This window comes from Mercenaria mercenaria, chromosome 4, assembly GCF_021730395.1.
Source record: "Mercenaria mercenaria strain notata chromosome 4, MADL_Memer_1, whole genome shotgun sequence".
Lineage (NCBI taxonomy): Eukaryota > Metazoa > Mollusca > Bivalvia > Venerida > Veneridae > Mercenaria > Mercenaria mercenaria.
The window spans coordinates 46,325,099-46,339,107 of NC_069364.1; the positions used below are offsets into that span (position 1 = coordinate 46,325,099).

General features: G+C 31.8%; 1 long non-coding RNA gene across 1 annotated transcript; it reads left to right on the forward strand.

Annotated features, from left to right (window-relative positions):
• The first annotated feature begins 318 nt into the window (after nt 1-318).
• On the forward strand, nt 319-11,783 carry LOC123551592 (uncharacterized). Its single transcript, XR_008370587.1, has 2 exons — nt 319-1,335; nt 11,722-11,783. It is a non-coding gene; the product is annotated as an uncharacterized LOC123551592 (long non-coding RNA).
• The last annotated feature ends 2,226 nt before the right edge of the window (nt 11,784-14,009 follow it).

Sequence of the window (14,009 nt, forward strand, 5' to 3'; positions counted from 1 at the left end):
CGTATTTTCGAAATATGCGGATTTATGTAATCCCGTACACCAGACATATACGGGAATATACGGTGTTGTATACGATCATAGTAACCCTTTATAGAACTTCCCGTATTTAAATAATATACGGGGTATCGTATACTAAGAATTCCGTATTTCAAAAAAAGATTACTGTTGTCAGGAAGTGTTTATACACTTAATATTAGAGTTTTACCTGAATGATGATTTTTTTTTTATTCATGAATCTTTGGACTCCAGATTTGTGTAACTATTTATGTATAGTGTAGTTGCCGGGTGTGATGAACTCTTTAGTGAATTTGCGGATTGATTTCCACCGCTTGTTTAAACTAATAGTAATAAAAGCAAGTGTTTGATATTAATTTGAGTCACAAAATGCCATCTCATCTTTTTGCTGGTAAATCTACCGAATAGTGTCAGAAATGCAAAACTGCACTCTTTTATTAAGCGTCACAATTCTGTCAAGAAGCAATGCGTTTCTTATGAAAACAACGCGCGGGAGACTGACAGTTTTATTGATTTTTGAAACTTCACACGGTTAAGAAGACATTTGAAATCATGTACAATATGAAAGAATTACTTTATTTTACTTTTTTTATCTATACTGCAATCCAACATTTTCAATACATTAAATCCCCACTAACGCCGAAGGTTATTTCTAAAGGGTTTTTTGTTTTGAATATGAATTCTTCCATGTACTGCTAGCCGCTTTAATGTTGATTTGACGGTGGTGATTTTTCATACATATTTTCCACGTATGGATGGATATCTAACTGTTTTAAATTTGATTAATTCCCTTAATCCACACTACTTCTATAAAGTCATTGTGTATTCTCGTGGCCAAGATCACCTTGTGAGAGAGAATATATTTAAAGCGGTTCTGTTTCAATCCGTTAAAAGGTCGAAACTACTAGTCAATATGATTCGGACGAATCCAGTGTTTCATTGTAAATTGTTTCATAATATCATCGAGGGTAACATATTTCTGTTCTTAATATATCTGAAAATGAGTTGTGTATTTGTATTTCTGAACAAAAACTGACGTCCTGATAATTGTTTGCATACCTCTTGTATCTTTAATTGATATATTTTATGTTTATTTATCTTACAAACGTAATTGGCAGAAATCTAGACTGAAGTGCTATATTGCTCATCGGAAAATAATGTTGTAACTACTTTAGATGAGAATAATGTGTCACTGTAAGTTTCTGTTACTTAATGTAGATATATTTGGAATAACAACCTTCTAAACGTTTAGTTTGGAAATGCGTAGAAGGAAATTAATGATTTTATATTTTGCTGTGGTAACTTTAAAATTACTTTTAGGTAAGTCAAGATTGCAGAATATTGAAAAGCAAATATCATTTTCGGTTTTAACATGATTTTGATGACATGAATATAATATAATGAAGTTTATATATAAGGGAGAATTTCATTTGAAAGGGTACAATGTATTTCAGTGTGAACCATATTTGAAATATAACATTTTCATGGGAAATAAAATACAATTAAAATTAATTGTTAATCTATTTCAAATGTAATATTGTTTTTTTTTTCGCATAAATAAACATTGTATATATATATATACTTTAACTATTATAAAAGATGACATGTGTATGACTATAGATAACACTACAACTGATTACCATATGGCAAAATACTTGCGGGATCATAACCTTACAAAATACCTCCGGCAATGCTCCATCATCAAAACAAAAAATACCCAAGAAATATTTCAAAACATATCAAGTTTGTAACCCCTGCAATGTTCAGCTACTTAAATCTTGGTATGAAACAAAAAAAAAACATTGAAACCTGTGTTGTTGATAATTCTTTTTGGTAATTTCTTTTTATTCAAATAGTTGACACTCGGTTGTTCTTTTTTTCTGATCGATGTCTGATTTAGAGGTAACTTCTCCATAACAGTATTTATTTGTAAGTTCCTGACAATTTGCATTTTGCAAATGTGAGCTCAGTAAACATTGCTCAACTATCACAAAAAGGAATAGTGAATTGCTTAATTGATAGAATAATTCTACCATCAGTTATTATATTTGTATTTAGTACTTGACTGCTTAACCTTTACCCTGCTAAATTTCTAAAATGAACAAGTCTATCATTCAATTTGGGCAGTACCATTTACTACTTAAAGGGGTGTTCACAAAAAATTTACTGACTGAATAGCGAACAGTGCAGACTAAATCAGCCTGCACTGATCTTGGTCTGCACTGGTCGCAAAGGCAGAATCACTTGCCGCCAGCAGGCTAAAGGTTAAATAAATCGCCGATCCATAATTAATGCTACTGACCGGTCCATAACACAATAAATTTTGTTGGGCTGAAGTCAAACTTGAAAAAAATATGTAATGATTCAGAAGATTCAGTTCCAGTGTGATGTTAAAACATATTTATTGACTGGTAATAATGTTGACTATTGAGTCATTAGCCGTTCATGTATTGTATATAACTGTTGTCACATTTTTTTCTTGACGTAAAATCAGTAGAGACTTTTTATTTCTAAACGTTTAAATTCTTATTCAATACATTCTTAATTGGTAAGCACTACTGGATGCACATGCTATTAAAAGGGTCATGAAATTGGCCTTAATTTTTTCAAACGTTTTTAACAGAGTTTTAACAGGTCACCATTAAAATATACCCATTACTTCTTACTATTTAATGGGATTTTCATGACCATATTTTTAATGCCATATATTAAAAAGCCATGAAATAAGTATATTAAAACCCTGGTAAAATAAACCTTGTTAAAATGAATTTGATGGCCATGAACACCTGCTTAAAATTAACCATTAAAATCAGTTAATTGGCTCCTTAAAACTCCATGAAAAAATTTAATTGGCATGAAATTAATGTGCCATTAAAAATAACCCTTGAATCAACATTAATTAGTAAAAACTAATGGGGTCATTATTTTTTTTAATACTCTGTTAATGGCCGTTAATTATTAAAAAAATGATTAATGGTCTCATTGAAAATGTCAGATTCAATTTTAATGAGTTCGTAATATTTTAAAAGTATATAAAATTAAGGGCCATGAAAACTTGCCATCAGAATAAGACATCTTAAGACAATCAACTTCATATTGATATTTGCCTTATTGATTTAAACTACATATTACTACACACGTAATAGTATCTATACATATGTACTGTTTTGTAAAATGCTAGAAGAATATTTGATTCTTCTTTTTTTCTCTCAATATTTTGTAATGTTAACACATGAAACAGCCTGGTACAAACATTTGTCTAATTGTATCCTCATTCTGTCATATGTTCATATGAAATGAGAAAATAAATGGATACTGTATTGTATTGTGTTGTACTGAGAAGGGTTTACAGGTACCGGTTTAATAGATCAAGTGACCATGTGAATAGTTTTAACTATTCAACATGTATACAAATGCTGATTATTTGGACAGGAAAAACGAAAAACAGAAAAATGTGGCATGCATCAATACGTATTTACCCTTACCAAAATAATGTAGATTGATGTTATCAAATAAATTGATATGTTTTCATACTACTTTCATTGAAATAAATCCGATTTTTTGTAGGAACACAATTTGACAAACATTTGAAAAAAATGGCGTAACTGCAACAAGGGGAAATAACTTTAATGTAACTCAATATAACATCATGATATATTATAGACAATGTGCGCGTAGTATGTATTTATTGTGATTAAAGTCCATTACAGAACAATATGGGACTGGAATTATAAGCATTCAATGGGGACAAGTGCAAGCCAAAAACGAAACAAATTTTTTTTGTGCTTCTGAAAATATACGAATCACATTTTACAGAATGTAGGTTTTAATGGGCATCAAATTGCTGTTAAGGGCCATTAAGTTTACTCTTAAATGAAATTGTACAGAACCTGAACATTTAATAAGCATTAAATCAATTCAAGGGCCATGAATAATCCTGTTAAATTCAAAATATACAAAATTTCACTATTTTTTCAAAGCCATTAACATTTTTAGCTACCAAACTAAACTTTTAACAGCATGATTCATGGTAAAAAATGGGTGTTTTAATGGTATTTTAACATGTAACCCATTAATATTGTGAAACATGTTAAAGCGATGCAAGAATTAATGGGGTTAATTAACGGTTTTTCCTATTTTAATGGATATTTTACAGGGTTTTAAACCATGTTTAATGGTATGTGCATTAAGCCTCTTATTTAAAGGAAAATATTAAATACAAATAAAAACAAAATATTTTGCAACAAATTACAGCAATATCAATGTAACATTTAGCTTCCATATTGGTACATTAAACAATGCCGTCACAAATTGCACATTGAGATGAAAACTACATGTATATTGCTGCTGCAATAAGCTTCAAGTACTAGTTTTCAGAGTACTTATATTTTCTGGTTACTAAGAACCATGGGATCCATTCAATACACGTGTAATAGAATACCCTTAAGCAAGTAATTTCGGGTGTGGGGTATTGCACATCCCATTACCTCTCATGAACAAACGCAATCAAACCGGGTCTGCTATTTTTGCAGAGTTGCATAACGCTTAAAATGGATCATCTAATATATTTTATAATGATTACAGCTAAATTAGCCTTATTTTTCCTAATTTACACGACTAATTACAATTTCAAATTGGATATGAACTCATAGGATGAACAAATCGAGAAATAAACCTTATGCTCAAATATGTTTGCTTGCATATTATGTCTTTGCACTGTAATGGGGACAACAGCGTAAAGATTTACTACAGATTTTCCAGGTCATAGAAAAATATTGTTTGACATTTAGACCAAAAGCACATAATAGACTGTCGCAATAACCCGCTGTACGCTTACTGCGTGATATCAAATACCTTCCTATTATTATTGTCTCTGACTGAAAATTATCTTCCAGGTTTAACCCTCTACCATTGTAATGTAACTTCAATCTACATTAACAGTTTTAATGAATGAACACACATAATAAACATAGAATAGCTTTTATCAAACACGTGACATATTTTGTTACATGATTAGGCTATCTTTCTGTATATTCATTTAATCAAGTTGGCAGTGATGAAAAACACTTCTCATATAGTATGGTAATTATAATAGTAGTTTTTTCTTAATGCTGTATTGGGCTAGAGTAGATTTTCCAGGTCGAATCTCACGTGGTGCACAAGCGCAGAGCGCTAAGTGTGATTATACTTGGCAAAATCCTTGAGACCCGAATACAAAATGCCAGATCTAGCTACTGTTATAATGACCCTTTTATTATATGCATCATTCTTTTTGTTTCCTTTATGTTATCGAACTAAATCTCCAATGTTTATTGATGTGTTGATGTTAGCGCAATTTAAAGAGCTGTGTCTAGCCATGCATATAAAATGAAAGAAGTACGGTAACATACAATACAAAATGAACAGTACGGATTTATTCTGCCTGTTCGTATGTACTTGTGAAATACAAGCCGTATTTTGATATTAAATGAATTCACGAGGAATACGATCTCAAAAGCTTTATCAAGCTTCTCTTGCTTAAGTTTGAATGTTTTACCATTACAGAACTACATGTATATATATTTGAAAAGTATCATTAAACAGGAAGAGTACTAAAATGTTAAAATTTATCAGATATGGCAGATTTTATGTAATGTTATGTACATATCTTCCACGTAATACTTTTTTTCATGCATTTTGAAAAAATGGCGGAAAATCTTAAATGACCAAGGGAAATTGTTCTTACTGGCAAAGCCCAAGAAATTTACTCACAGCTGTCAGTAAAACAATGCTCAAATAATGATGATTTCATAGAAATAATCTTAAAAGGTAATAAGCTTGGTCCTAAGGCATACAGGCTTACAGGCAAAACTTCATGAAAAGCAGATTGGGTGATGATAATACTCTAAATTTTAAAGTTTCCTTTAACAAACTAAATGTTTTGAACAAGAAATCGTTTTTCTTTTAGAAAATAATTCTAGGTTCTCAAAAATAAAAATTTAAGGGTAATACCCTTACTGAAAAACCCTTGTCTCTACCTACTTAAAGGGATTGTAAGAAAACTGGACACATTATCTCTGAATGTTTCACCATAAAGAAGCAGGAAGAAGATGAGGCAATGCCTACAGACCTTACATCTCTCAGATCTGAACCCCACTCTTGTACTGATATTAGTACTATGATAGAAGTCAAGCCTACATATTTTGATTCTATCTATTGATGATCAATCTATAAAGTAATGCAGAATGTAGGACATTATCCAAATTCTTTACAAAAAAATATGGAAGGATGAACTAAGAAAAACTACAGAAGCAGAGTTTTTTTTCAAAGGAATTCAATATATGATATGGCTTATAGATTCACAAAAGATCCAAAAATAATATGGTTCCAATTTAGGATTAATCATAGAATCCTTGCCACAAATTATTTGCTGAAAAAAATGAAGATTATTAATGAAGATGCTTGCACTTTTTGTCAAAGTGAGCCAGAAACTTTGGTTATTTGTTTTATGATTGTGAGGTAACTAAACAATTTTGGCTGCAGCTTAAACCTTATATAAAAATAAATGTAATCTAAATTTTGAAGATTGGACTATTTCAGATATTTTATTTGGTAATACAGAAAAGGAAAATGTATTAAACAGACTAATATTATATGGAAAACATTATATATATTATAGTAGGTTGAAAAGGTTAAGGCCTGGTCTAGAAAATTTTAAGACCTAAATTGTCGCCACATATAACATTGAAAAATATGTTGGTAAACAAACTCTCAAATATGTAAAGTTTGAAAAATCGTGGGAAAAGTTAAGAAACTTAGTTCTATAGAAATATCCAAATAAGAGAACAACATACATACTATATGAAAAGATTGATGTAACTTTATCTAAAGTTACAAACTTATTTTTTTTAATAACCATTCGGTATGAGAACAGAGTTAGAAAAAAAAAATGAAGCCTTTAACTCCTACCAATCACCACTACAATGGGGTCCTCCACCAGCATCTTCAATCCTCTCTTTTTTGTTTTAACACCTTACAGGTAGAAGGAAACCTTAGTAGTTTGCACCGAAAACCTTTTATAAGTTTTTTTGTAGGCTGATAGGTTCAATAGCATACTGTCTTCGTTGTATTACTGTTTTCTTATTTTTTTTTTTAATTCAATACATTTTAACATCAGACTGGAGAAATACATTTGTATACATATATATTTTTCTTTAACATGCATATTATTTTAAAATGGAATAATATAATGACAGAAATTTCAAATATTTCTTAGGAATGTAGAGGTTTTCTAGTATTTTGCACCTTTATTAGATAAAGATCCTATTGTTCATAATGTATATATATACAGCAGGGTAAAACAATTCAAACAAGACCCAGATCCATACCAAATGGTTTCTGTACTAAAACTTGTTACAATATTTCTTACTCAGTACAAAAAGCGCTAATTTTTGTTTGAAAATAGGTTATATAGATAATGGAATTCATATTTTTGGTACATAGTGTCATTTAGTTAAAACATTTACCAGTTCGTTTTCAACGCTGTAACAAAATGTTAGATGTTTTTAGTATATTTTCTCTTAATGTTATGAAACTTCTCTCTCAATTAAAAGTTACTGTAGCATAGTTATAGCTTAGATTTAAAAGATTGAAACTTCAGTAATGTGTCTGAAACATACTCTTAAAAGTCTTTATTATATACAAATATATGAGATTTGCATTAAGTGAACACATCAAACATGTTGAAATGTAGAGTAAAAATACTATAAAATACATGACAGTTAGCTTTAGCTAGAAAAGCACAAACACATTGTGAAATGATAAAAAATACAAAAAAAAACATTTGAAATTAAGTTAAAATAACTGTATCGTTACTATTAGTTAGGAAAATATTATATGATAAGTATATATACAGGATTTTATAAGGGGAAATGGTGGATGGCTCTCCGACTCCACTCTTCACAATAACGGGGATAATAAATTGGCAACATTTGTTGCTGAAATTAAAAAAAAAGATTCTATCACGGAGGCTTATGAGACATTTATATCTAATGGTTCTGTATCTCTTAATCTTGATGCTACCTAGTCTGCTCCTAATAAAATCTTTAAGGATACCAGAGCTTACCAGTCTCTTCTTTGTGCAGGTGTCCTGTCTTGTTCTGAGAAGAATTATTCTAGTACAAATTTAATTATTCTAGGGATATAGTGCAGCTTTGTTCCACTCCATTATTTTTATTTAACCTCAGATGTTGTAACTTACTGTGTGACTGAGGGTATTACACCAGATTTACAATTAAAGGTGTCAATTCACTATTAGGAAATGGTTAGGAAATGGTTAGCTGAAGAAGAAGTATTCGTAGATCCACTTGTATCTGACAATCCTTGTTTTCATAATAATAAAAAAAAAACAGATCCAGTTGAGCAGGAAACTCATGACCTCTACGCGTCGTATGCAGATATACGCTCTAATGCTACGAAAGCCATTGTGAGTGATTTTGTATCTGACCGAGATTTGTCTGAAACTTTTATCGGTAAAACATTTCATTCTGAAAAAGTTAAATCTATTTCGTCAAATCTGTCTGACTAAGAAAACTTCTCTGATCATTGTCTTTTCAATGACCAATGTCATACCTTGCTGTCAAGGTTACAGCTTATTCAGGAACTACACAACGATTCTGAAATTTAATCATTGTTTCAAAAGTCTGTTAATGAATAAAATCGTTCATGACATTGAACTTACAGATTCTACTCCGATCAAACAAAATCCATTAGAATGAACCCAACAATATTTATTGGGATGAAAAAGTCACATTCAATGTTTCAGCGACTTTTATTCCCATTATTTCTGGACCGAATGGATGTAATTGATACATTGACGATGTCATACCTTGAAACTTGGAATTAATCAACGATTTCTATAAAAGAGTCAGTGAGGCAAAATTGACAATTGATTTATCAAAAAGTGAATTATGTAAAACTTGTGTTATTTTCTCCGGTCATATTGTTGGACAGGGTTAAGTAAAACACATTATTGCTCAGGTTGAATCTATCTCTGATTTTTCAGTTCCAATCAGTGAAAGGTGGCTTATGCGTTTCCTTGGAATGGCTTGATATAATAGAACATTTTGTAAAAATCTTTATTATTAAATCTATATTTATAGTCTGTTCCGTTGGTCTAGATGTAGTCACATGATCAATGATAAAATGTCGTATTGACTCAAAGGCGGTTCCAAGAACACGAAAACAACCAAAGGCAGCAGATATTTGTATTTAACTTTTATACTTATAAGTAGGCTGGATTTAATAATAAAACAATTGTTGCCTTTTAGGTTCGTTTGATATGTGGATGTATCGACCTGATGAAAGCGATATCAACCTCGCCTGAGGTTAATATCGCTTTAGTCAGGTCGATAAATCCACATATCGACCTACCCAAAAGGCAGTAATTGTATATTTTTCAATTGCTGAAGCCTTATTAAATTTAGTAACAAAACATTCTAATATATCTAGAACGATCAATGTCAAAAATCATGATGAATTGAAAGTCATACTCAAGAGTGAACCGGATTTTGTTGCATCAAGTTTTGAAAAAAAAAACAAACTAAAAAACATTTAACATAGCAGTACATGCTAGTGATATTGGTTCTGGTGGAATATTGCTACACGAAATCAACTCTGAATTTAATCATCCGGTCTGTTGTTTCTCAAAGAAGTTTACCTAAAAATCAGAAAAGTTACTCTACTATTGAAAAAGCGTGTCTAGCTCTTATTTTGGCAATTTAGCACTTTGAAGTATATTTAAGTGCGCACGTTCCCATTTGTTTTCTTCAGTGAACATAATCCTCTCACTTTCATAAACAAAATGAAAATCGTTTACTCCAAGCATATAACTTTGATATTTAACATATCAAGGCCAAAGATAATTCTATACCAAACGCCCTTTCCAGGATTTCAACCAAATGCACTTCACTTTATAAAACTGAATGTTATATAGTGTGTACGTAATAATTGTATATATTATATACTGAAGCATTAAATTTCTTTCTCACATGACGCGTGTGTTTCATTTATATTATGTTGAACAATTAAAAGAAGGATGTTCCTTCGAGTTTGAAGGTGTTATGTTCATGTGATTCCCCATTGTGCTTCATTTCATTTTTTTATATTGATGACTCACTGCTTTCTGTAAAACCTGTCTTGTTTTAAGAAAAAATGCCTGTCATATTCATTGGTTTACTAGAGGGTTCCATCAGCTGGGTGTTAACATTATTTGAAGTCTGTGTTATTTTGTCAGAATTTTCTTTCAATTCTTGAAAGTGCTGGAACCTCTATTGATACTTTAGATGTAAGATGTCTGAGAACAGAGAAGAACTGTGTTTCGCAATATTACTAGTTTTGACATTTAACATATGAAGGATTTACATTAAAATAGTGGATATAAAAAGTATCGATAAAGAGGGGATTTATAGTCTTTAGATGAAATTTAGAATTAATACTGTTTGGATTTAATTTTGACTAGGAAAGGATTTATACTATTTTTTTTATAAAAGATTTGAGTTTAGGGCTAGTTAGCATTTTTTGTGGTATCTGAATTGTTACTTTTCATAATAACTTTTGTTATTGTTAATAGTTGTTAATTTCTTCTTCTATTACACTTAGACGAAACACTAAATACATCTTTTAGATGCACATTGAACTAGACATGTTTCGTTCCATTTCAAAGCATATGTATGTGTTGAATCAACAAAGTTTTTTATGCTAGTATAATACTGATAGCACCGTGTATTGATAGTAGCATATAAGACCAAAAATCAGTATAATACTAACCGGGTTGTTATATGTTGTATTGAGTATATCGCATTTATTTCAATTTCACTAAATTTCAGAAATTTTCGTTGGTGAAAAAGATACCCTATAAAATATAACCGAACACGATTACCCGTGCCTCTTTGCTCTCCTCTTCTACATTTGAGAAACTGTTGTTCTTAAACTTTCCAAAGTATGAAAAATCTCAGTTGTAGAAAACATCCTTAATCATATATTTGACTTTGGTCTATATTGGCATGACATATCAAAGAAATATGGGGAATACTATTAAGCCGATTTAAATTGTCAAAATATAACGAAAAATAAAACTGAAAATATTTTCACAAATATTCAGGTAGAATAACTGATATTATATTTACATTTTTCACAGACGCATGTTATTTTCCAATATTTAGGACTTTCTCATGCATTCTCGGGAAAACATAATAGGTTCTACTACGATGCTAAGAATATTACTCATGTTAATATATGCAACGTTTTCTAAATGAACACTTGATGACCTATTATGCAGCAATTTTAATGGACGACTGTCAAATTTATCCAACTGTTCCGATCAACTGGACACATGGTCCTATTTTAAACTGGCACACATATACATTCGTTCTCTGTGTTTTGCTTAGATCAGAATATCCTGTATTCATTTACATACATTGTATAGCAACGATAAAGTTGCGCATTCAAAATAACATGCAGCAACAAATGTACTTCTAATTTACCGACAATGTTCATATCTCGTGCATTATTATTTTTGTTGCGAAAAGTATTACAAATAATTCATTTTCGTCAAATTTTATAAACACTTAAAACTGTTTAAGAATGAGTAGTTCACGTGTTGTATGATTGTTAATGATAACATATATTCAAACAAAATTAACAAACAAGAACTTTCCTTTAATGCAGGAACACTAAGCAATTCAACTGATGATTTAAAACGAGAAACAAGGACTGGAACTACTATACAGGTAAAACCAATAACAGTTATTTATCTGCAGTTCATCGCATTTCAAACGAAGTCCGCGACGTGTTTATTTCCCGATGAGTAAACTTGGCACAATAAACGGAGTAATCCCGATGACTGAGGTTTTTATTGGTTGCATACGTCCGTCTTCTTGTGACATACGTTACTGTTTCTCGAAATATACCCAAATGTAATACGACATCAAACCTTATACTGTTCTGACGGCAGCATATATGAGAATGAGACAACTTCCTATTCCATGGGTTTTAAAAGGATTCAACATTGGAAAAACTGTATTAGAGAAATTTAAAAGAAGAAATATACAGGAGGGTAAAAGTAATGCTAGTGTATTCGTGAAGTGTTAAAAATCAAAGATGACAGCGTTGCTAAAAGTAATAGTATACAGTTAAAAGAGATTAAAAACCTCATGTTTCACATTAGATCGTATGAGAACATTTGGTCACACCCTTTCTGAATTGTTCCAGGGTAGGAACCTATACAACCTCGGTAGGAAGAGAGTTCCATAGAACTATAGAAGTTGGGAAGAAAGAGAACTTATAATAGTTACAGGGTGTAATAATCTGCTTGTAAGACAAGGGATACATGTGTCTAGTGAAGCGGACAGGGGGTATGACGCAAGAAGGCATTGGCACTGCAACAAGTCTATTTACAATTTTGTAAAACATGAGTAAAACATGAGTAGCCTGGCATCAGATCTTCTGTCTTCAACCGAACGCCATCCCAGTTTGTGTGGCATTTGGAAGACACTGTTGTATGTGGAGTAATCATTAGAATGCAATCGCGCAGCGCTGCCCCGAAACATTTCGATTTTATGAATGGCTTGTTTTGTATATGAACTCCAAACAGAAATAACCGGACCTGTGAAACTATATTTAAGGCAGGTCAATTATGTATAACAGAAAGAGAAGAGGGCATAGGACAGAACCCTGGGGTACTCCGGATGTAACTGGGACTCCCCATCAACTAAGACTGACTTGCGCCGACCTATTAGGGAGGATTTGACCCATTGCAAAGAGTTACCCTGTACGCCATGAGGATGACATTTAAAAGAAGCTTAAGATGGTTGCCTTATCGAAAGCTTTCGAGAAGACCAACTTTACTAAGTCGGTTTGGTGACCTTGGATCCTCAAATATTTCTAGGAGCTGTGTTTCGTATGACCTTTTTTCCTAAAACCGTAATATTGTTGGCCTGGAAATGCCTTGCAATATTGCAGTCAACAATGTGCTCTAGTAATTTACAAAGAACACACGTCAAAGAAATTGGCCGATAGTTGGCAGGGTTACCTTTATCCCCCTTTTTTAAAAGCGGAGTGACGTTTGCTTTGGACCAGTCGGCTGTCAAGGTACCAGTGGCAAGTGATTTTTGAAATAACTTGGTAACTACTGTAGAAATTTGGACACACACATGTTTAAGGACAATTGGTTTCAGATAATCAGGGCCACAAACTTTGTCGCTTTTTAGGAGTTTGTTTGACAGTAATTTTTGGACACTTTTAACATCAACAGTGACTTTTGGCATCAACGGATATTTACATTTTAAGCTTTGAGGTAAGACTTTGCTAAGGAGAGTTTGGACTTTCATTTTACACAGTTGACGTAATTTTCGAAGTGACATTGGTGTAAATGCTGATTGGAACTGGGGATTTAATATATCTGTTTTATTCTTAATACTATCTGTGTGGAGTTCACCATTTTCTAACAGTGGAGAAATAACCTGTGAATCCTGTTTTGCATTTCTTACGGGGAAAGGTTTTACCTGTTTGACGGTTATCCAAATCTATTTGATCAGCTTGGGATTCAGTGACATGTTCTATATTATCACTACATGCCTATATTTTTTTTTTGTTCCTTCGGACTTGATTTCTGAAGTTGTTATAATGTTGCTGGACCGTTAGACTGGCATTATTTTCAAGCGTTTGATATATCTTGTTTCTTTTCCTTATTTGGCGTTTTATGCTTTTGGTAATCCAGGGATGGGTTGACTTTGAACCTATTCTTTTAGTTGGTATGAATAGTTTCATTCCTTTATGAAGTACCACGTTAAATTCTGACCATAAGTCCTTCGCTGCCTTTTCGATATCCTGTGAATAGAGATTGGGACTTGGTGTCAATAAACTGCTGAAATTTTACCCAATTAGCTTTTCTTTATAGGGGAACTAATCGGGGTTTTTGTGGGTTTAACCTAGGCTACATCAGATTTCAGGTGTAT